General features: G+C 44.0%; 1 protein-coding gene across 4 annotated transcripts in view; it reads right to left on the minus strand.

Moving 5' to 3' along the window:
• The window catches only part of CPNE4 (copine 4), a 199,116-nt gene that overhangs the window by 137,710 nt on the left and 35,668 nt on the right, over positions 1-25,738 (minus strand). The window lies entirely within an intron of this gene.

A 25,738-nucleotide genomic window follows, 5' to 3' on the forward strand; every position in this document is an offset into this window, starting at 1 on the left:
AGGTATTGCGGTGGAGTGGAGTAGCTGGAATTTTGAACAGCAGCACTCTATTCCACAACAGTTTGTTGCAGTCCCACTTGCAATACTGACAGTGAATTTCATGCTTCATATCCATCACACATGCAATAAAACTGGTGACTTACAGAATGCAGAAGGACAATGATCTTTTGAAATGATATTGGTATATTCAGTTGGTATAGAGATAGCAGCGGCAGAAAGCACAGTGTTAAGAAGGATGAGCTGGAACAGAAATCTTCCATTCAAATATCAGCTCATCCATGAGCGCAGCAGGTGGCCTTAGATAAACTACTGGCACTTTCCCTTATGTCACCATTCATAATAACTTAAGGGCATAAGAGGATCCTTCCTGGGTTCCTATCTAGTCCAGTCCAGCATTCTCTTTCCCACAGTGGCCAACCAGATGTGCAGGGAGAGGCCAGGAGCCAAGCAATGAGCACAACACTTGTGATGCACAGCAATTGGTATTCAGAGGCATGCTGTCTCTGATCCTGGCCAAGTAGCCATCAAAAGTATCCAGAGATTCTCCAGGGATTTCCATGGCGGTTGTAATGATTGCTGGAATCATGCTTGTGAAAGCAACGATGCCTTATGAGGAACGGCTAAGGGAGATGGGCATGTTTAGCCTGGAGAAGAGGAGGTTAAGGGGTGATATGATAGCCATGTTCAAATATATTAAAGGATGTCACATAGAGGAGGGAGAAAGATTGTTTTCTGCTGCTCCAGAGAAGCTGCACATTCGCAGGTTGCTATTGCATTGGATTTTAAATAAGCATCCTTGGCATTATTATGAATTTATGGCAGGGGTGCAGAAACTCAGCCATAGCTGCCAGGTCACACCCCACACTGACTTGGCTCTGCACTCTTCTCTAGTGATTTCACTTGGCTGGAATGTGCCCTTGTATTTCACAAATACTAGAATCAGAATTTTTCTTTTGATTTTTAAAATGAGCTTTATCTTCCTTTCCCCCCTTTTTTCTTCTCTTATCTACTTTGCTTTTGTTTACTGAATTGTTTTGTTCTTCAATGTCCTGTACTGTGGGTTAATGAGGATACTCACATGAAAGTGGTGGATGGTTGTTGAAGGACCCTTTGTGAGAGGCATAGAAGGTAAGACCTCCCAGGGTGGGAGAAGAAAGAGAAGCTCCTAGGTGGGAGCTGGGAGCTGGGAGCTGGGAGCTGGGAGCTGGGAGCTGGGAGGGCCCACCCGCTTCTGTGTGAGACAAGGGTTAAGATCTACCTTTGAGGGCTTTGAAGTTTGCTTGCCTGGATGGAGGATGGAGAGTTTCTCTCCATATCCACTTTTCCCACATCCTCCACTGCCATGCGGCCCCCAGAAAGTTACCCAAGAGGGAATGTGGCCCCTGGACGGAAAAAGCTTCAACAACCCTGGTTTATGGGTTGGCCATTAACTGGTGGGGATTGTCTTGCTAAAGTACCAATATGTCAAGGCAGTGGCATCAGGAAGTGTTGAATTTTGAAACTTGCTAGGGGATAGATGTCCACAGCTTCAGAGTTACAAAATTATTGGAAAGTTTTGTGTCCTTTTCATCTCAAGCGAGCAATGGGGTGGGGTGGGGTGGGGGGGGTGAGGAGAGTATCATCACCCCATTCTGCTACATTCTAGGTTATTTAAAACATTGCACTTGTTCCACCTTTCCAAACAGATTAGATGGGGTGTTAACATTTGCATCATTCCAATCTCACAAGACTCTTGAAATGTACTGTAATAGGGCTGATAATGATTACACCTAAAAACAAACCAACCTGGATGACTTCAGTATCAGGAGAGGTGGAGGGAAATCTCTCTAAGGAACAGAACCTGATTGCCTCATTCCGCTCGGATCTAATAAATATCTTTTCTTCTCCGTGATATAATGCTATACACTTAACCTACTCCTTCTATATGCAGCATCCAAGGACAGAGTGGGGCTTGTGGTTCTTCCTCTATTATTCCCATGACCCAGTCACTCTATTCCTACATTACTGAAACGGAGTTAGGAAGTAGCAGGAGGACCAACTAGCCCTTTGCTACTGGCCCTTAAGTGTAATCACTAATTTGCAATATTCCAGTAAAGTCTGAATGCATGGAAGTTGGGAGGATAAGAAAAGTACAGTGGTACCTTGGGTTAAGGTACCACTGTACCTCTGGAGGTCCGTTCTTAACCTGAAACTGTTCTTAACCTGAGGTGCCACTTTAGCTAATGGGGACTCCCGCTGCCGCCGCGCGATTTCTGTTCTCATCCTGAAGCAAAGTTCTTAACCCGAGGTACTATTTCTGGGTTAGCAGAGTCTGTAACCTGAAGCAACTGTAACCCAAGGTACCACTGTATTTTATAGCACCTTTGATCACACCCAAACCAGACTGCATAAAAGGCAGATAAGCGGAATATTCTGCTGCATCTTAAATGGAGAATTATGTATGAGTAGTTGTTATTATAGTTTGCTTTAGTATTTTCCCCTCCAATGTTTCACCAGCACATTAGTATTTTATTAGCCGCTTCCTTCAGTCCTTCCCTGGTGAGAAGCTAGTATTTCTGAGAGGGACATAGTACAGAAACATGATGGGTTTGAGGAGGAAGTGTCCTCTCTAGGTCACACCGTAATGCATTTTTCATTCACTGCCACGTTGATTTCATTTTCCCTTTCTTTCATCAGGGAAAAAGGTACATCATGTCACCTAGGGACTCCCTTACAGAGTCATTTCTCATTAACCAGTGACACACCTCATGGCAGAAGAGATAGCTAGAAAAGAGACCCATACACAAATAGAAGGTGATTCAAAAAAAGGATTTTTTATATATAAAAAAGAAAAACCTTACGTAAAAGAGAAAAAAAATCCTTACTGGGAAAGAAGGAAATATGTAATCAACAAGGCTAGGGATTGTTTGTATCTGAGTATAGATGCCAAAGTACAAAATACAAACTAGTTTCTTTGGCGGGGGGTGGGGGCACATGAAATTTGACGAATTAGAATCTGCCTGCCTGCCTCATACTTCTCCCTCCTAGACACACTTGATGGGGACACATGACAGATTGAAATTTTATATCTCTCCTGGTATGCCCCACGGAGAGCCTCAAGGTCCATAAATAGCAACACCCTAGTGGTCCCGGGCCCTAAGGAAGTCAGATTAGCTTCAACCAGAGCCAGGGCCTTTTCAACACTGGCTCCGGCCTGGTGGAACGCTCTGCCTCATGAGACCAGGGCCCTGCAAGATCTGATTTCTTTCCGCAGGGCCTGTAAGACAGAGTTGTTCCGCCTGGCCTTTGGCTTGGAGCCAATTTGATTCCCTCCCCCTCTTTCTTTTTTCTTTTTCCTTTCTCCTCCTATGATGAGGCTGCATTTTAGTATTTTATTGTTTCAATATTTTAATGTTGTATTTTAATCTTGTTTTTAAGTTGTATTCATTCAACTTGTTTTTATTATTGCTTGTTAGCCGCCCTGAGCCCGGCCTTGACTGGGGAGGGCAGGGTATAAATAAAAATTATTATTATTATTATTATTATTATTTGTATCAGCCGCTGCAATTTTTGCACAGAGTACATCAAACTTAAAGTACAACTGAACAGCTACAATTGCCAAATGAAAGACTGTACAAATTAAGACTCAGAGAGCACCATAGTAGCCCTTATTTTAATGGTAGCTGCTAGAAGTGTTGCTGTTGCACATGCTTTCAAATAACATGATTCACTTTTGAGTATGAAAACCAGAGCAGTGACATTATAGATTTATTGTGCCCTAGAACTGCTGCTTGGAAATTCAGCTACATGCCTTAGGGTAATGGTTTAGCACTGACATAGCCCTTTCAACCACCTTGGTCACTGTACCATGTCTTATTTTATAAGTCCAGCTGGACAAGCAGTATTTGGTATGATTCCTGAAGATGCCCGATGGTCCAATTCAGAGCACCTATTGCCTACATGTCTACCATGCCCTGAAGTGTCCTAAGTGTATGACGTTTTCCAGTGACTTACTCACTTATTAAATGTATTTATAATCCACTCTTCAACCAAAGGTCTCAAGGCACAAGTATACACAGTCTAAACCAAAGACTAAACAATAAAACTGAAACATACAACAAGATATGACATTTGGTTTGCAAATAAAACCAGCAGTGTCGACAGATATTCAGATGTCCAATGTACCTCACTGCTTCCCAAAAAGTCTTTACCTGCCTATGAAATGACACCAATGCTGTAGCGAGATGCACCTTTGAGGGGAGGTCAATCCAAAGGCAAGGGTTACTGCAGAGAAAGTGGACCCTTGCTCCACTCCATGCCTAATCTCATTAGAAATTAGGATTACACGCAGGGCTTCTAGAATGGATAGTTTTGTTAAGAGGAAGGATGGAAGAATATTTGTGGGGAAAGGGAAGTATTGTGAGTTTGATGCAATGAAAACCTTCATTCCGGCCGGACTACATATTCATTCTGTGTCCTGTTTGAGAATGTTACTTTGAGACTACGACATGTTTTGGATAAACGTATGCTGCAATGACTTCAAATCATCAGCCAGAAAGAAAGGCCGCCACATTTTCATGCATAGTAATGACAGAAACCCACTGAAGCAAAAGTTCATCTCAGTGCTCTCAGTGCTCCTTCCCAACGTAATTATAACACAACAATGGCTTGGAAGCAACGTCTTCCTTATGATCCCCAAATAGTTTTCCAGTGTCAATTTGTATGACTTTCCTGTCAACTCATTTTACAGATGGCAAATCACAGAGGTTAAGCAATTTATTCAGAGACCATATCGTCAGAGCCCATGTTGATACTTTTCTGTATATTTAAAGTTCACTTATTCTGTCTGAGAGATTCTGTAACAACGAAGTGAGCCTTCAACTAAGAAGGAATGAGATTTGAACACAAGCCTGTGTACTGCTTAGCAAGTCAGGTGTCCCCCCCCCCCGTCCACCTTAAGAGAAAAATCCTCTTCCATCAGATTCTTCTCTATCACTTGCCATTACTCCAATAAAGACACAACAGCACAGTAGAATACAGCAAAACAATGTAATACCAACAAAACTTGGCTATAAATCCACATTTGAGCAGACTCACTAACCAAACTGACATGATTTGAGCTGCCTGTGTGACAAAGCAGTTTTCTGATTCCTTTAGCATGCTTTTTACTTTTGCAAGTTCTCTTCATTTCAGAGAGGTATGCATAATAGACATTCAACACAGGCATTTGTTACATTCTGTCCTGGTAATGTCTGCAGTGGTATAGTAACTGTGAGTAGCAGTTCAGCACCATGGCCAGCTCCAGTAAATTTACTCCTTAGTCCACCAACTGCTCACAATGGATGTGTTCTTGGAATTTGAGAAATGTGGCAGGGAGCACAGGATAATATTGAGGAGTGTTCTGAACCCTTTGGCTGCTTCGACATTCTCCCCACAACTACTCCCTCCAGCTACCCCTTTTTCCCCTGCTGGGATTGGAGACTAGAAATAAGCTTGGCACAGAGTTCTGATGTAAATTGCTCACAGGGATAAAGTGGAAGGTGAGAGAAGCACGAAGCACTCGTTCTTGCATATGTCCCTCAAAATATACACTCCTTAATTTCCTTTATTCTGCATCCATAGGGAGGAAGAGGGAGGCCTGTGTTTCTTGGTGTAACATGAAGTTCTGTCCTCAGTTTAGTTGAGCCCCTTGATTCTGTTTGTGTTCAGTTCCTCATTATTATTTTTTAAAATTATCTTGATCTCCTGATTTACAGTCTAATTCTATGTGTGTTGGCTGAGAAGTAAGTCCCACTAGTTGCAATGGAACTTACTCCTAGGTAAATGTTCATAGCTGATTTTTTTTCTGAAGGGGAAGAGCTGTAGTTCAGTGGTAGAACATCTGCTTTGCATGCAGAGGTCCAAGATAGGAGCGGGGGAGAGTCCTTTCTGAGACTGTGAAGAGCCACTGACAGTCAGAGTAAATAATACAGAGTGTGATGGCCTGGGAATCTGATTCAGAGGCTGAACCTGAGGAATCCCAGCCTGCACAGGAGTCCCTGCCTCCAGGGCTTGAATCTGAAGGGTCCGCACCTCTGCCAGATCCTCAGGAGCAGACACCAGATGAATACACTCTGGCTCCGGAGGTGATTGAGGACCCATTGCCTGCAGGTGCTCCTCTCCCAGCCCTGTCAGGGGAAGGTGAGGTTGCCTCTGGGTCCAGTAACCCTCCAGCCTCTCCTGAGCTGCAGAGGCTCAGGGCAGAGAGGCGGAGGGAACTAGGTTCTCTCAGGAGGAGTGCTCGCCTTAAGGCCAGGAGAGGCAAGTCACCTGTGGGCCGGGACCGCCCTAGGCCTCAGAGGAGATAAAGGCCAGTCAGCCCAGGCCCAGGTTGAGGAAGCAGCATCGCTGGAAACCTGTTCCTGCCAGCACCCTGACCTGCTCTTCTGGAGTTCCTGACCATGCCTGGCTCCTTGCCTTGGACCCCGCTTCGCCCTTGTTGGACAGCCTCCAGTCCCTCAACCCAGGACCGGACTCAGACCACGCCTCACGGTAACCCCCCCGGGAGCAGCACACAGAGCTAGATAGCACCGTAGTCTTAGTATCATTCCAGCTTCTATTAAAGTGCTTTCTAAAACAGCACTTAAATACTTCATTCTCTCTCTCTCTCGCTTTCGCTTTCTCTTTCTCTCTCTCTCTCTCGCACACACACAGCATTTTATAACCATTTAACATCACAGTTACCAGCTGACATCCATTAAATGGCAGAGGATCTTCTATCATCTACTATTCAAGACAACCATGTAAGGAGAGCTGAAAATGTATTCTTTATGGACCAGCTCTGATCAATCTCCATGGTGGTAATGCTGCAGCCTATTAAAATTATCTCCATTAATGAGGACAAAGTATAAACTGTCAGCACTAAATGGAATATATATTAACACTTACTATGGAAAAGGCAAGAGGTGAGCTACCTCCTTCCAAAGAAAAGGCCAGTGCCATGAAAAATTAATTTATCCTGCTTGTGTGCTGGTATTTGTGCAACTCAGGCAACAATCAGGGATGATTATTTAAAATGACATCTATGGAAAGAGGGAAAGAGCTCTTCGCAAAATGAGCAACATCAATAAATTCAGAAAGACGACAAGATGAGAAGAATTGGCAATTGCATAACTGCGAATGCTAAGAAGATCTCTTACGGCAGCTAATGCAGTTGGACAGCAGGGTAGAAGGTCTTAGAACAAAGTGCAAACCGTGCATATGGAAATATACATATCGCTAACAATGTTAAAGGACTCATTAGCATCTAACCAGCTGTTTGAAATAGAAAGTGATAAGACAGCGCCACAATGGAAAGAAATTAAGACATCTGATGCCAACAGAACTAGGCTTGTTAATCCAGCTCAACTCTCAAGTAAGTAAAGGCAATGGGTCACTGTATTTTGAAGCGGAGCTGAAACTACAGTGCCTATTTCAGCTGAGTTTTTGTACCACCACAAAATATAAAATCAATACGGATGTTGCAAATTTCCTGCATAACCAGCAAAAGATCTGGCTTGATTTGAGACTGTGGTAATCAATATAAAGGTGACTGCTTAATCTGTGGGTCAATACTGATATGCATTTGCCAAGTGGCAACTCACTTGCTAATCTGTTGTATCCTACAAATTAGACAATTTGGATAATACTGCCCAGATCCTGTTGAAGCATTCGTGCATGAAAAGATGCTCCTCACTGCTCAGCGAGATATTAATCCATTTATTAAGCAATCGGTGGATCCAATTAAGTCATTGCACAAACAGAATGATGTCTACTCATGCAATGGAACTTCCTGTTCCTCACCTCTGCATGAATTCATTGCACCAACCCAGGAGAAGATTGAAGAAGGGGCAGATAAAGGAGGAAAATGATGTTGGAAGGCTGATTTGTCAACATGGGAAAAAGGGAACAGAGAGAAGAACCTCCCCATATTGTCCTTTCTGGCCAAACCTGTGCTGACCCTCCCTCAGATGCTAGACTTGGGGTTCCTAACCTCATTTCCTACTTCTTTCTTCTTCATCCTCACCATGGGAGAAGAGCAAGCAGAACTCAAAGGATCTCCACCTTAGTTAGATAGAACCAGGATATTTCCAATCATGCCTGTATTTCCTGTAATAAATGTAGCTTTCTTATTTACCTAAACACACCTAAATCAGTGTGATGATATTCAGGGTAAAGTGTAGTCCTTCAACAACGATACAGTAAACTTCCACTTCTGCTGAGAATTTTAACTCCAAATGCCAACAAAGGAGGGGAAACTCCCATTGTGAAAGCAGAAATCATTCCACTTGCACAGCAACTTAGATGAATACAACCCAATGGCTTTCCACAGTGTACATAACCTTGTACAAATAACAGTGACACATATTAATCTGTTTGTGACTAAACTCCACAGGGGAATCATTGCCTGGAATCATAGTGCAAAACTGTGGAGTATCTGCAACCCTGGCTTTGGATGGGTTGCAGAACTTGGCAGCCAGTGAGGAGCACGTAGTGGGGCATTAGTGTGAACAATACTCTGTGGCAGCTATTGACAATACCAAAGCTAATTAACATGGTGACAACTACAGCAGCAATGGGGAGCCATGGTCCTCATTATATTGCTGGACTACAGCTCCCATAACATCTAACCACTGGACATGGGGGCTGGAACTGTTGGCATCTGCAGTCCAAGAACATCTCCATCCCTGAGCTAAAGAGCAGATCCACCACTGGTATAAAGTCTACTGAAGGTTGAAATATTCATACAGAGACACATGTTCTAAGCTACACCCTCTTGGGGGAAGTGTGTTCTGAGTCTGACTAGCCTTGAGAAGATCAGTCCTCAGTTAAAGGAGTAGTGATCTGTTTTGCTGGCATGCATTAAGGCAAAGTTGATAGCTCTCCTGCTACCCCTGAGTTAGTCTTGTTGTGAAGCAGGAATGCTCAGAAATGAGTTTCTGGGAAGAGTAAGAAGAATCTATTTTGGCAAGAAAATATTTTCAGGGACAAGGGATCAAAGAAGCATGGCTCTTTGGGATTCATCCTCATCATTCATGGAAGGCTCTACAACAGAGCTTTCCAAACTGTGTGTCACGCTAAGTGTGTCGGCTGCAGTGTGTCGGGTGAACACTCCCCACGCTGCTGCCGGGGCTGGAAAAGGGTTAGTTTAACCTCCAGTTTGCTATGAAAACTGAATTACTGTGTTGTGAAATGATGCATGTCTAAAAAGTGTGTCACTGACATGAAAAGTTTGGAAAGCTCTGCTCTACAAAAAGATTGCTTCAGTGATTATTTCCTAAGATGGTTTAGGGAGAAAGACTCCTGGTTCTCAGTATTCTTTACATCCCACAGTACCTCTTCTGAAGCAAAAGTGTCCAATTATGGACCATGCCAATTAAGGTCTGTGCCTGGGTTCTCCTGAATACAGTATTCCCTTAACCACAGTTGGCTAATGGTGATCTGGCACAGATTACTAGAGATAGGGTGCAAAGTCTTTTCAGTGGTGGCCCTAAAAATTGTATCTCTTTTAATATGAGGAGGCTGCTATGAAACATATATATTTACCTAGGTTTTTAATTCCATTTGAAGGTAGCTAATCACTTGGTTATTAATTGGAATATAACATGGCACATATATGTGTAGTTTAGTTGCTTATTTTCTTCCTCCTCCCCCCCACACCCTCAGTGTTGAAGTCTCAAAAATAATCCACAGAGCAACTCTACCTGCTAACGCAGTAACATTCGGTACTCATATTTCTTGTGCTCTCATTTTGTATTTCTTGACACAAAGCGTTGCAGAATATTGAAAAACACAATATAATTCAACAAAAGGGCATGGCATGTTACTGGCAGAAGGCTTGCCTCTGACAGCCACACAAACGATTGCTCAGGCAGAGCTCAACAAATTGGTGAAACTGACAGTAACACAATAGTTCTTGGTCAAAGAGCAGAACATGAATGTTTACACAGAGTTATCCATCCATGCTAGATCTAAACCTTTCATAGATTTGGAAGCTGTACATCAGCAACACACACACACTAGTTAAAAATATATATATTAAATTATCTAGCAATGGTGGTAGCATAATGAAAGAGTTGATTATTGTGGATTTTAAAAACACCACACTCTTTTATTTCTTGTCTTTTGAGATTGATTGGTATTTTCCCCTCAATACCTACCGGAAAAGTTTTCCTTATGATATCAAACTGCCTTTATCTTCACCAGGAAAATGACAATTTAGATTTTTTGGGCTGACAGCAAGCATCCTAATATGAATTCAAGTAAACCTCACAACCTTCAGAGAGGTAGTAAGGCACACAAGGACTATGCTACATTGTAGAAGATATACAGTGGTACCTCGGGTTAATAACTTAATTCGTTCTGGAGGTCCGTTCTTAACCTGAAACTGTTTTTAATCTGACATACCACTTTAGCTAATGGGGCCTCCCACTGCCGCCGCTACGCAATTTCTGTTCTCATCCTGAAGCAAAGTTCTTAACCCGAGGTACTATTTCTGGGTTAGGGGAACCTGTAACCTGAAGCATCTGTAACCTGAGGTACCACTGTATAACATGAAAACTATCTGAGCATGTGTCTTGCAAGTTATATTCTTATTGATGGAAATGTGTGTTGGAGGGAAAATATAGAAATAACATTAAAAGTTAAAATGTGTGGGGGCAATGTGAAGGTTGGAACGTGAAGGCTGGGTTTGCAAGAGAACCACGAGAGAAGAACAAACAGACATGTTTGCAGGAGCTGTTGCTATAACTGTTTAGGACAAAGCATGGAAGAAAATATAAAAAGTCACTATGTTTTGTGATTAAACCAGTAGAAAGGCGCACTGCCATACATGGACAAAGCTGCCCTTTTGCTTCCCTTTGCTTGCAAATGTATAAATGCATGTGATTATTTTTTTTCATATTTAGGGTGCCATCCCTTAATTACTTGCTGGTTGAGGCTGTGTCGCACTGGCCTTGAAATGCCTAAATAAATGTCTTGTTTGACAACTGGAGTCTTATTGGCCATCCAGGCTGAACCCACAGAGTATTGGGTATTGAATCCCAATATTTCCCCAACTGGTGGGATACTAATTATCTTAAACTACATAGATACACATATCCTTCTATTTCCAGTGTTCAGAGGTGAGGGCCTGTTTTTCTTGTAGCCATGCACAAGAGAGATGTCGCAGAGGTAAGCTCAAGGTAAACTCAAAATCTGGAGGATTACAAAAAAAGGAGGGGGGAAACCAATGGGGAAATACATCCCAAACAGCTTAGTGAATAAAAGCACACTCAGTGGCTACATAATTCTGACTTGACTGGAAACGGGGAGGGAAGAAAACATGATAGAAAGAGAGATGGAATGGAGTGTTCTGAAGAGGGGCACGGCTGACTGGATTAGTGAATAGGAGCACGCCAAGTTTTGTTGCATAGCCCATTTGTGAATACATCCTTTGCAGTAAACCTAAGCCATGAAACACTCTTTTCTCCTTGCTGAACACATTGCCAAGATCCATTAAGTTTCAAGAAGCAAATACTCTCAGGCATCACAAAATTAGCCCCAGCTGAGAAGATACGTTAACTCGTGCATTCATTTCCCTTCCCCGTCAAAGTATTTTTTTTAATATAAAAAATAAATGTTATTTTGAAGCCAACCAATCCACTCACTTTTTGAATGCTGTGCATTCCAGTAAAGGGCAATCTGACCCATCACCACCATGAGCCACTCCATACCCTCTCCACCCACCCTGCTGCCTTGGCTGCAAAACTCAGGATGATTGCAAGCTACAATCTCTGCACATTTAGCAGCACATGTGTTGCTGATTTAGATTGTGTAGGATGGAAGCTGAAGCTCTGGCATACAGCAGCAGCAATTAATAAGTCAGTCTATTTGCCCTACCAAACACACCAAGTCCTACCTTTACAGGTGATTCAATTGTTTGTGCAGATGCAATGGATCGTATTGGGGGCCTTATCGAGTCCGATAAAATCTCAAGGCCTTGGGTATCAATGGGCGTGATTCATCTAGATCAGGCTTCCTCAACCTCACCCCTCCAGATGTTTTTGGCCTACAACTCCCATGATCAGGGATGATGGGAACTGTAGTCTCAAAGCATCCGGAGGGCCGAGTTTGAGGAAGCCTGATCTAGATGGACAACGACATACTTGGTTTGGGGCATTTGTCAGTGAGAAAATGAACAGGAGACAGCAGGAGGTTTAGGGCTAAGATCAGGTGGAATCCAGGGCTTCACATGGGCGCTCTGCCTCCAATATCTAACAGTGTGGGAACGTGACATGCCTCTGGAAATGTTGCTATTTCAATTGTGCCATTGCAGGTTCCTTTCAGTTGACACAGATGTTCAGGGTTTAAGCCAGACGTATAGTACTTCAAGTTGTTCTTTGTCACAGTAAATTACTAGTCCAACAGCCTACTAGCTAGAGCAGGGATGGATGGACTCCATCTCCCATCATTCCTGGCCACTGGCCATGTTAATTGGGGCTGATGGGAGTTGAATTCCAACCACATCTGCCAGGACACAAGTTCCCTAGCCCTGCAATAAAGCCAACAATCACAAAGATGCTTATAACCAAATACCAGAGTTCTGGCACCTTGCACTTACTACCTGCGTAATCAGCAATAGAATATGTGGTTGACAAACCTACAAAGAAAATAAGTCCTTGGCATTGCCCCATAAATCTCACACTCCTTGTTTATCTCAAAAATAGCCTAAATTTTTATTGGCTCTTCCTGCACAGAAGCAGCTTCTGAATAACCCCAGTCAAAATTTTACACGAAAGCTCAACAATAGCAGCAGCATCAGGATTAAGAGAAAAGAAAATCTTGCTCTCTCTTTTTTTTTTTTGGAGGTATGCTGTCAGTCGCTGAACTTCAAAGTAATTGAACAACCTCAAGCCTGTCAAGCATTTCTCTCTCACTCCACCAGACACATTATATGCCATCAAACACAACCCCACACTCAAAGAAAGAAAAATTCAACTTCAAAGCCATCTGTCCTTTATACACAGCTCAGTTCTATTGTTACTCATAAATTTAGCCTGTCAGTTGCAGACATTATAGCCAGTCCTAACCACAACAGTGATGCACATGACACTTCCTAAAGGAAGGATGCAAATCTTACGTATGTTTGTTCAGCATTTCCCATTACATCAATTCTAGAATATTCTGTTATTAAAAACTTTTCATCCCCACCCCCATTTCTGGATATATCAAACAAGGTCCTTGAGAGACTGGCTGAAATGTTAACTAGACAGAAATACAGCACAACAACAACAATCCATTGATCTGATAATGTATTGCACTAAAATTATTATTTCCTGTCACCAGAGAGACAGAGAGAGCTGTGCTAATTCTTTATGATACAGCTCTCATTCAGGAAAAAATACCGCTTGAGAGTGAGAGAGGAAATAACTGTAGGATAGAACTCAAACGGGAGGGTTGACGCAGTAACATGCTCAAAATTCATAGGTAAAATTCCATCTGCGGTTAGATCTATTTTCCCAACCCTGAGCAGCAGACGTCAATAAAAAAATCAATTTGCCTATTTGAACTTCAACCATTTCTGTTTGTTTTTATCGTTCTCAGTTCCCCTAAAGGCCCTGAATGTATGTGGCATGAGGTTCACCTATGTCAATGATGGCAATTTGGAAGGAAAAGCTTTTTAAAAGCCATTCGGTTTGGTGGCCATCACTATACTTTGTGGTAGCAAATCCCACAGCTTATGTGCTGTGCAAATGTGTCCTTCCTTTTGGTTGTTTTGAATCTCTCATTACTCAATGACTCTAGTACTTTGGGGGGGGGGATGTCTCTCTATCCACTTTCCACACAACATGCATAATTGTATACACCTCTGACATGGTCTCTACACCCGCACCTGTTCCTAACTAACTTCTTTCTTTTGACCTTAGGTAAAGGTAAAGAGACCCCTGCCCATTAGGTCCAGTCGTGACCGACTCTGGGGTTGCGGCACTCATCTATTGACCGAGGGAGCCGGTGTACAGCTTCCGGGTCATGTGGCCAGCATGACTAAGCTGCTTCTGGCGAACCAGAGCAGCGCACAGAAACGCCATTTACCTTACCGCTGGAGCAGTACCTATTTATCTACTTGCACTTTGACGTGCTTTCGAACTGCTAGGTTGGCAGGAGCAGGGGCCGAGCAACGGGAGCTCACCCCGTTGCGGGGATTCGAACCGCCAACCTTCTGATCGGCAAGTCCTAGGCTCTGTGGTTTAACCCACAGCGCCACCCACGTCCCTTAAAGGGCTCCAAATCTTGTAACATGACCACCAACAGGAGCTTCTCCAGACCCCTGTTCGTGTTGGTTGCCATTTCTAACTCTATTATATCCTTTTTTCAAGCTGTTAACTACCTAAAAAAAATATTGTGCAGCACTAGAAAAGCAGTCGAAGCTTGTGAACTTAGCTGCTCAAAACTCATGTCAATCTTAGTCAGCCCTAATATGAACAGCACCAGGGTTATCTCTGCTGAAGAGGGAAAGCATAGAGCAAATCCAATCTCTCTTCCATTTTAGTGGTTCTCTCTCTCATTATAAAGGTCGCACCTGAGTGCTGTCAGCAGCAAATCTGCCCCTCTAATCAACAGTATATGAAGTTAGCCAACTGCTTGTCTCCTATGAGGGCAGGGCTGTTGGGCTATTTGGGGGGGGGGGTGTTGCCCAATATAATGTGAATTAGGAAACAACAGATAGCCAACAGATGTCCATCAGACATATTTTCTATTGCAGATATTATCACTATGACAACACAAGAGCCCCTGGACGATCTTGGAAACGTAATTATACAGCAAGAGGAGAAATGGAATGTATCCCTTATCAACTTGATTGCATTTCCACTGCATATTTCAGGATCAAATTTTGCTTTAATGGTTTCTACAAGTGAATCAACTCATCTCAGAGTCCAGAGACGAAGAGGGGTTTCACCTTGTAAGCATTTCCCCCTGAATATGAGCATCCATTTGCTTGGTTATCATTGCAGCGGTTTCCCCATTCACCACCCTATTATACTTAATTTCTTGAATGCCCAGAGTTACAGTCTGTTTCTTACTCTTCTAGTGGTAGTAGCCATCACACGCCTTATTTATATTTTTATTATATTTATTATTACATTCTTATCCCACCTTCCCTCCAAGGAGCTCAAGGTGGCAGATATGGCTCTTCCTCCACCCCCATTTTATCCTGTGAGGTAGCGTAGGCTGAGGGGCAGTGACTCCCCAAGGTCAGCCCAGTCCGCTTTGTGTTGAGTGGGGATTTGAACCCTGGTCTCCCAGGTCCTAGTCCACTCTAGCCTCTGCATCATGCTGGCTTCCAAACACAAGCCCACAAACTTCAGAGATCATTTTGGCAGATGTAGCTTTTTATGCTTTCATTCCTGGTGTCATACACCTGTGTACGTTTCAACTGGGATTTGTATTGTAACCTATTAATCTATTTTATGTATTGGTTTTATTGCACATCGCTTCCTCGCATTACTTTGAAATGGTATCGGAATCATAATAAAGTAGGTAAAGAGATGGGAGAGACTACAAGTCCCATCATCCCTGACCACTGGCCATGCTATCTCAGAATGATGAGAGCTGGAGTCCAACAACATATGGGGAACCACAAGTTCCTCCCCCCTGGATTAGAGTGCCAGCATGGGACTGGGTTGATTGCAGTTCTAATCCTTATGTGCCTTGAAATGACTGGGTGATCTCTAACCAACAACCGCACCCCCCAAAAAACCTCGCTTTTTCAAAGTTCAATTCTAAAACTTTGAAACCCATTAGGAGACCCTTCCGAAAAGCGACTCCATAAGCCCCCACCCCAAAAGCCCCACACCAAGATGTATTCTATTACTACCTTCACTTCCCCCAAGACATATTTCAGGGGTCCTTGAACGTTGAACATCACTGCCCATACTCACAATGCTGACCCATAGCTGTCAACTTTTCCCTTTTCTTGCGAGGAATCCTATTCAGCATAAGGGAATTTCCCTTAAAGAAAGGGAAACATTGACAGCTATGTGCTGGCCTGGACCCAAGGGAATCCGGGGCAGGGTTTCTGGAAACCCTTCATAAAGCTACAGTTCTCATCACTCTTAGAAAACTACAGTTTGAATATTATTTGGGAGAAGTCCTGTGCTTTAAATGTGTGGTGAATCTGCAGCCCCAGTGCAGACTGTCAGTCTTGGATCTGTTAATAATCCTGACAAAATTCCTCAGCAATTTATCTTTGCTATTCATATTACCTGATGGCTCTCAATAGCATGTCTTTAACAGATGAGTAAACAACCAGGGTGTGTTCTTCTCCCACCTTTCTCTTCCCCCAACCCTTGAGCTGAAGGTGATATCATCAAGCTGAGTGCATGTGTGAAGAAACAGCAACATAAGGAAGAGACAGAATGGAGCTTGAGTTATCTCTGGATGCTGACTGTTCAAACAGTGAGTTTTGGTATAGATGCTGGGTGTTTTAAAGCTATACATAAGGACTTAAATGGAGCCCTGCTGGAACAATGGCCTATCTAAGCCCAGCATCCTGTTCACACAGTGACCTACCAGATGTCCATGTGAAGCCTGCAAACAAGACCTGAGCACAAGGAGCCCCTCTCCTCCAGTTTTCATCAATTAGTATTCAGAAGCATACTGGCTCTGAACCCAGAGGTGGAGCACAACCATGGTGACCACTGAAAGCCTTATCTTCTTTTCAGGCCATTCAAGTTGGTGACCATCACTTCTGGGAGTAGTGAAACACTGGGAATCACCAGAAGCTCAGTTTACATTCTAATGTGGATACAACTTCTTCTTCTTATTCTTATTCTTATTCTTATTCTTATTCTTATTATATTTTATTATTTATACCCCGCCCATCTGGCTGGGCTTCCCCAGCCACACTGGGCGGCTTCCCAAAAAATATTAAAATACCGTAATACATCAAACATTAAAAGCTTCCCTAAACAGGGCTGTCTTCAGATGCCTTCTAAAAGTCTGGTAGTTGTTATTCTCTTTGACATCTGGTGGGAGGGCGTTCCACAGGGAGGGTGCCACTACCGAGAAGGCCCTCTGTCTGGTTCCCTGTAACTTGGCTTCTCGCAGTGAGGGAACCGCCAGAAGGCCCTCGGTGCTGGACCTCAGTGTCCGGGTAGAACGATGGGGGTGGAGATATACTGGACCGAGGCCGTTTAAGGCTTATCAGAGAAATGGTTTTCAGAGAAATGTGGCCAAACTTTACAACCTCTAGAAATTCACATTCCAAACCAGAGAAACAGGGTGCTTGGATATCTAGTACGACCACAAGTAGTTTGAGAATCCTTTACTACCCTTGGTTCTCAATCTACTTGAGTTCTCAAATGGATAACTAAAAAGCAGTACTGCTATTTCACAAAGGAGTTTAAAATAAAGTTCTTCTTTGGGTCAACTTGGATTTTCAGTGGTTTGGGTTGAGGCAGTGCCAGGTCACCTTCTCCCCATAGCCCACCGACTGCATGTTTAATAGCAGTTTACCACCAAATTTCAGTCTGAGGCATTTTGTTGGCTGCTTGGTTCAGCTTAGGGTCTGTCCATATCTATTACATTTCCTCCCCATTCACTACTGGGATTTTTAAAAAATAAAAAAAAATCTGCTATTCCGCCTTTCGACAAAAGTGGAGGGAATTTGCAGACCTAATAGCTTCTCCAGAGTGCACAAAGCCTGCCAAATATAAACAATTGGATTTCTGACTTTCATTCAGTAACAATGGTAACAAAACAACAAAATCGCACCTCAACAAAAAATATACTGCTAGAATAAAGAATGCTGGTTGGGAAGAAGCGGGTAACCACCCTAGGAGTAGATTTATGTGTAGGAGGATTGAGAACTTCATTTATTTCATTCACAAATTCCTGGACTTATATTTCTAAGTATACATCTTTTGTTCCTGGCTCTGGTTGGCAGGTCTCAGGGGTCCTCATAAAAAGCAAAATAAATCTGGAAAGTTTGAGGTCTGCTGACCCTGTAAATTACAAAACGTATAAAGCAAGTGATGGATAGGGGCACAGGGATGATCCTCATGTCACAATTGTCACTTTTCCCTAATGTTACTGGGCAGCTCAATCAGCAACCTTCAGTTCTGTTAGCACAATTCTCAACGGTGGAGCCAGTTGAGATCATTCAGGCGATAGCTGAACAGTATCACACGTAGCAGTGGGGAAAGGAAATTAACTTCATGCCATACCGCCACTGAACCACAACCTTTTCGATTGCTGTGCACAGGTGAGGGAGGGGAGGCTGTATGCCTGAGCCCCCTTCTAATTCCTGGATCCAGCATAGATTCAATTCCAGGCTAGCTTTCCGGTGAGGCCCTCTAAGTATGGGCAGGGGCGGAGGAAGGGGTGTGTGGTGGGAGTGGACTGCCCCAGATGTCACCACTGAGGGGGGTGACAAAATGCCAGGTGGCACTCACCGTGGGGCCTGCAGCACGCCAGAGCCACGCATCTCTCCTGGGAGTGACATGGTGGCTTAAGTGCCGGCAGGCTCCACTCTGCCCCAAACAGTCCGCCCATTGCCTCCCCCACAGCTGTAGGGCAGCTGAGCGGGAGGAGGCAGGCAGACTCCTCGGAGGCTCCACGGAGTGTCCTGCCCTGGCTGGCCGTGCCCCGTGGGCAGCTGGCCCCGCCTGTCAGGGAACTGCCATCAGCTCAGAGGCGAGGAATAGAAGGGCAGTTGTGTTACAGGGAGCCTCCGAAAATCTTGCGAAGCAGTTCATCTCCCGGGGAGGAGGAAAGCCCCACCTCCAGTGGGCAAGAGGAGCAAGGACCAGAGGATGCTGATGAGAGCCTTAACACCGCTCCTGGGCAAGCCGGACAGGAGGGAAACACGCCCTTGCCATCGCCCATCCTGCGCAGTAGCCTAAGGCGCAAAGAGGGAAGGAGAAGGTTGGCGGTAACAAAACTCTTATGTTGGGGGAGGTCCAAAAAAAGACCACTCCCGGATTCTGCTAGCGATTGAGCCAGACATGAGCTTTGGAGCTCTTCACTGTAAATGGTTTGCACCAAAATAAAATCTGTAAAACACAGGTTTGGAGTCCTGCCTGGTTACTCTCAAGCAACCGCAACAGCCATCTGACACTGTCCCTGGGCACAGGGCACACACGCCATCCCAGGCGCCGGATCAGCTTACTCCGCCACTGAGTATGGACCCTTGAGATAACAAAGAAATTGGCTCTGTGCTAGACAGAAAATGAGTTTTGGGCGGGGGGGCCTCCTTCAACTCCCTGGTAGTGAGAAAGACAAAGGCCAGAATTGGGAGTTATGGAGGCCAGCTAGAAGTGATACGTGGCAGGCAGGCTGCAAGGGGAGACAGAACCACACCTGATTCTGGTTTGAGTCCAAGGCTGAAGCTATGAAAGGACCACCCTGGAGTATTAAGGCTGTGAGCCCCTCCAGCAAAGGCTCAGGCTGTACATCATATTTCATAAAGACACCACCGTCTCTGCTGTCCCTCATTCTAAGGAAACCAAACCATGGGTAAGTGCCTGGAATCTCACACTGCTCCGAGATGAGTGGTGTGCAACACTATAAGCAATGCAGAGAAACAGAGACAGGACGAAGGACTATTCTCACAGAAATGCAACTTCATGCAAGAACCTCAAGCAGGATTTTGATCACTGGCAACACCGGCATCAGAAATTGTTCTGACTTCCTCCTGGACAAGTTTGTGCAGAAAACTCTTGCCGCACTGAAAGGGTTGGCAAATAGCATCCTTTAATAGGCAGTCTCTTTCCACTATGATGAATTGCAACAGGAGAGAAGTGTGTGTGTGTGTGTGTGTGTGTGTGTGTGTGTGTGTGTTTCAGGCAATGATATATGAAAAGAGGCATCCTCATTGCTCTGCTCAGGCTTGTGTGCACGAAGAGTTTTAATTAGCAACACAGCAAGTGGCAGCTCATCATATAGCAAGCAATTAAGTATCAGGGGGTTTACCTACATGATTCATCTACTAAGGGATGTGCAGTGAGCTGGTACTTTTGTCTCCTAAACACACTTTCATCCGTAAATGATATCCCAGGGTGCCTTATCCCTGACTGTGTAGAAGATTCCCACTGCCCTCCTTTCCTTCTCGGTTTTTTTCCTTTGCCACTTTTGTATAGTCAATGAAGAAGTGAAAATGGGACACCAAAGTTGATTATATATTACTTTTAGCATTGCATTAGCATAATTTCCCACACACAGAGAGAGGAACGGATGCACCCTTGTTTTAAAAATTCAACAAGCCTGGGGAATTGTCGTGATAGCAGTGAGCAAGACAAATGAGGAAGTCTGATGGCTTGTGCCCCATCAAACGGGTTTTGAAGTATCAACTTGAAAATGCACATTTCCCTATACAGTCATACCTCGGGTTGAATGTGCTTCGGGTTGAGCTTGTTCTAGTTGCGCTCCACAGCAACTCAGAAGTAATGGAGCGCGCTACTTCCGGGTTTCACCGCTTGAGCATGTGCAGATGCTCAAAATGACATCACACGCATGCGCGTAAGCAGCAAGACGCGACCCACACACACGCAGACACACCGTCGCAGCTTACGTTGCATTCAGGATGCGAATGGGGCTCTGGAACAGATCCCGTTCACATCCTGAGGTACCACTGTAATCTAGACAGCACCTATTTACACTTACAGATACCATACTTTCTCCTGAGGCCTTTTAGTGTAAAGAAGAAACTGCCAAATAGTGAGATGAATGTTCAAGCTCCACCTAAAACAGCAGTGGCTAACCTGTGACACTTCAGCTGTTGTTGGACTTACATCAGCACCAGCTGGCATGATGGAACCTGTAGGCTAGCAACATCTGAAGGTTAGTCCCCCCTGATCTAGTGATTTTGGTAGGGTGACAGGGAGCAGGGCCGTAGGTAGGGGTGGTGAGGTGGGCCCCCACCATTGGGGGGCGCAAAATCGGCTTAAAAATATGTCCATAAATATAAATATCGATTATTGCCTCATAAGAAATGGTTTTAAATAGAGAGTGAATTGAAGGGAGGGAGGGAGGTTGGAGGAGAGACGGAAAGAAGAGCTAATTTGTGGCTAGGGGGCGCAATCTGGACGGTTCTGCCAGGGGCGCAAGATCACCCGGCTACGGCTCTGCCTGGGAGGTGGCAACTACTGCAGAGGGGGCATCTGATGGATATATGATGTCAGATGCCCGGAGCGAGGTCAGAGGTCACTGCAGTGGCAAGGACAGCAACAGCAGCAGGGCCAGGAGGAAGAAGAGAGGGTAGCCTTTCCTCTGATCCATGACGGAAACAGAATCTTGCAATTTAGTTTTGCGGACAAATCTAGTGTCAATAGATGTACTATCCCTAAATAGCAAGGAGTGGGGGAGAAATAAGTTTTTCCGTCCTTCCTTCTCCCCTCTTCCTGTTAAGCTTGCACACTGCCCTAAATGTGATGCTGCTTTAACCTTACCTCCCCACATGCTGTGGACCCAATGAAGGTTTCCTATCCCAAATATGCAAACTGCTGACAACACTACATACTATGCATTTAACATTCTGTGTAGTTAGGCCCTGAACGGAATCTGTGATTGGATAGTGTTAATGGATAATATCATGTAAAGAGTGCACTGTGTTTTCTAAATGAAAAGGGATGCTACAAGAAACACATTTCCCATAAATTATAATGGAATAAGCTATATCAGGGACGTCCAACTCCCAAGAGAATGTGATCTACTCGGGGGGGGGGGGATTGCAGTGATCTACCCATTTTTTTGGGGGGGGGGATCCTGAGTTGTTAAACTTTTTTGGGGGGGGGGAAGAAGCCAAAGTTGTTGAGCTTTTTTTAGGGGGGCGGCAAGCCAAAGTTGTTTTCCGGTCGCACAGTCACGGGAAAGCAGAGGATAAGTACCAGAAACGCTGCCTGATCACATGGGTAGACCGGCACGGCCAGGTAACCATGAAGCCTCCTGCTGGAGTTAATTTGTCACAGCCTGCTGGCAGGGGCTTCCAATACGCCTGCATAGCAAGGTGCCGGCGGCCAAGCAAGGACCGACTCTTGCCAGGTCAGGACGGCACACACACAGATACTCTTTTTCCCCCGCAGAAGAAAATGAGCATGCGATCTACCACAATCAACTGGTTGGAAATCCCTGAACCATATCATTCACTGGATCCAGAACAGAACAGAACAGAAAAAGTACTATTACTGGTTGGTCAGATACACTTGGCAATACTCAAGGGTTTCACCTTCTAAAATATCCTGTGCTGCAGTAGTTAATTCTGGAGCTGCATTCAAAAAATTCAGAAAGAAGTTCAAGCTAAAAAGTAAGATAAATTGGCAGAGAATCTGGTTTCTGGCAGAAGCTGCAGCGTCTCTGTCAAACTGCAAGCTTTTGAGAAGAATCTGGATAAAACACCTCAGGAATTGCTTTCGCATGGGCTAATCCTGGCCAGGACAGAGGAGTGCAATTAGACAGCAACATCTGGAGGTACTTTTCAGTCATACAATATGATAGTTCTGTAATTCCGAACCACACTTTTCACTGAAGATATCATTGAGAGATCTACACTGGTTAGAGCACAAAGCCAAAAAATAAAGTTAAACATAGGGCTGTAACATTTGCAGGACAATCCTATACATGCATACTCAGAGGTATAAACATACCTTAAATAAACTAAGTAAGTCACACTGCCTTACTCCCGAGTAAATGTGCACAGAATTTCAGTCTGCAAGTTCTGTCTATTTGCATTAGAATTCCCAGAAACCACAAATCACAAGCACCTCTACTTCTGCACAGACAGGTTTAAGATTGCACCATACACCAATATTCAAACTCTTATCAGCTAAAAAATAGCCCAACTTGGATACTTTCCAGATTTAATTGCACTACAACTGCCATCATCAGTTGGGTGGGATATACTTTGTCCTTTCACAATATTGCTGGATGAGCATGTTAGATGAAACATCCTATTTTCTTGATGTATTTGTTTTTTTTTTAATGTTTCTAAGCTTTATTTATTTTATGAATCTGTAAGTTTGCTTTGGGACAGTTTTTGTGGGAAATGATGAATAAATGAAAACTATCCATCATCTACAGAATGTCTTGCTGAGATTATATGGACTGCTTAACATACTGAATACATATTGTTATCATCTCATACTGTTTGTATAAATAGTCCCCTGCAAATTTGATTTTGAAGTTATATAAGCCTTTGGAAAACCTAATTTTTCTGCATATTGCATATCGCAGTGAGCACCTTCTTCATTATGATATGCTTCCCAGATTTAAGATGAGATTTAAATCAGAAAAGTGGCCTTGAAAATGTTATTTGGCTTTTACAGGAGATTTTTAAAAATAAAATTCTTCTTAAAATAAAAATCTTTATAAATCTTCTGAGGTGAATCAGATAAAAATCCGATATTAAATACCAATGAGATAAAGGAAGTCACTGATGACCCAAAACCAGTTGCTTGTTAATCCTGTTCCAGCCGAGGATATTGACCTCACCATTAAGAAAATTAAGACCTCAAAGGGACAGGGACAGACAGCTTCACAGGGATTTTTTAATACAAAAGTTTGTTGATGGACTATCTCCACAACAGGTACACCTTTTAAACTGTTTCTTACAAGGTGATCGTCCCCCTCAAACCTGGACTTAATCCAAGATAGTTGTGTTATGAAAACCAGGCAAGGATTATTCATAGTTCAGGATATTTTTTATTTTATTTATTTTTTAAATTTATATACCGCCCTATACCCAGAGGTCTCAGGGCGGTTCACAGATTATAACCCAGAAGTTCATCACAAACAACAAAACCGTTAAGACACATCATTAATCCTTTTGTGTTACTGGACATCAAAATTCAGAATGTTTGGGCAAAAAATTACATCTCTCACCTCCCCATTGACTGCATTTCAGTTTCATCCCATCTTTCATAATCAGGGCTTTTGATTTTCAAAGTGGGAACCTTTATGGAAATCAACAGTCTTTAACTGGCATGCAGTCCGAGACTAAACTGGGAATAGTCAGAGTAAGTGGGATCCAACTTCACTAAGTGGTTCATTTCTGTATAAACAAACTGGTTCATCAAAAACAACGGGGCTCTTAACTGCTTTTGAAAAAATCCATATAATAATAATAATAATAATAATAATAATAATAATAATAATTTATTTATATCCCGCCCTCCCTAGCCAAAGCTGGGCTCAGAGCGGCTAACAACAGTAAAAGTAACACAGTTTACATAAAATCACAATCTGTTCATCAAAATACATTCTAAAATCAATTCATTCTAAAATCAATTCAGAATCAAATTAATGGCAACCATTGGGCTAGAGTTCTATGAGGATTACCAAAGGAGGGGGTCAGACTGCGCCTTGGCCAAAGGCCTGGTGGAACAGCTCTGTCCTGCAGGCTCTGCGGAAAGATGTCAAGTCTCGCAGGGCCCTAGTCTCTTGTGACAGAGCGTTCCACCAGATCGGGGCCACAGCTGAAAAAGCCCTGGCTCTGGTTGAGGCCAGCCTAACCTCCCTGTGGCCCGGGACCTCCAAGATGCTTTTGTCTGAAGACCGTAAGGTCCTCCTTGGGACATACCAGGAGAGGTGGTCCTGTAGGTATGAGGGTCCTAGGCCGTATAGGGCTTTAAACCAATGGGGTTCTTTCAATCATCTACAAAATTATATGTGACTTTGAAACTAGTAAGTTTGAAGTGCTGAAAAACTTTTGGGAGTCAGAGTTGCGGAAGGAACAGGAATGAGCAGACTGGTCAAAATGTCAGCTAAAAGCCCCAGTCGGCTCATCCCAATTTCTTCCTTACTGGCCTCTGGGGCAGGAGGCACAAGGATTCTGGGAGCGTGTTGGAGGCTGGTAACAAGCCACCATAGGTGCCAACTCCCTGGAGCCAACTCAGTGCCTGAGCACCCACAAAATTCCCCATGAAGGGGCTGGGCACCCACAATTTTTGGTGCCAGGACCATGCACGTTGCATGGAACCCACAACCCTGGGCATCCATGGTCACAGGGCCAAGCTGGTACTCCTGCAAGCCACTGTCTCAATTATCGGGCTCCTGGAAGCTCATGGGGGAGAGAGGGGCCTCCTGCAACCTTCTCAGAGCTTGGGGGAGGGCAGTTCCGGAGGCTTCTTGACCTTTTGCGCGCAGACCCCCAGAACCTAACCCTTGCAAAAGTGGCGGGCCAACTGTACTGGTTGGTTATCAACCAGGCACTGGGCTTGCCCAAGAGTAATCGAATGCCTGCCCTGAAGGGCTCCACCTGCCTAACCTTGCTTGACCCCATTCAGAGGCAGGTCCAATCTATTTCTTTTCTTCCAAGACTCTGGTTAAGGGCAGAGCCATCTAAACCTGCTGCTGCTACTGCCAAGGCTCTGCAGGGCAGCAAAGTTACTGCCACATCCGCAACCTGGTCACTCAGGCAGCGGAAGGAAAGAAGTTGCATATAGTTGCAGGGAACCAGGCAGAGGGCCTTCTCAGTAGTGGCCCCCTCCCTGTGGAACGCCCTCCCACCAGATGTCAAAGAGAACAACAACTACCAGACTTTTAGAAGACATCTGAAGGCAGCCCTGTTTAGGGAAGCTTTTAATGTTTGATGTATTACAGTATTTTAATATTTTTTGGGAAGCCGCCCAGAGTGGTTGGGGAAGCCCAGCCAGATGGGCGGGGTATAAATAAATTATTATTATTATTATTATTATTATTATTATTATTATTATTATTAATCTAATCCATGTGCCAGCTCCAAGTTTATGAAGTGAACCAGCCCCTA

Source organism: Podarcis pityusensis, assembly GCF_964106645.2.
Source record: "Podarcis pityusensis genome assembly, chromosome: 12".
NCBI lineage: Eukaryota > Metazoa > Chordata > Lepidosauria > Squamata > Lacertidae > Podarcis > Podarcis pityusensis.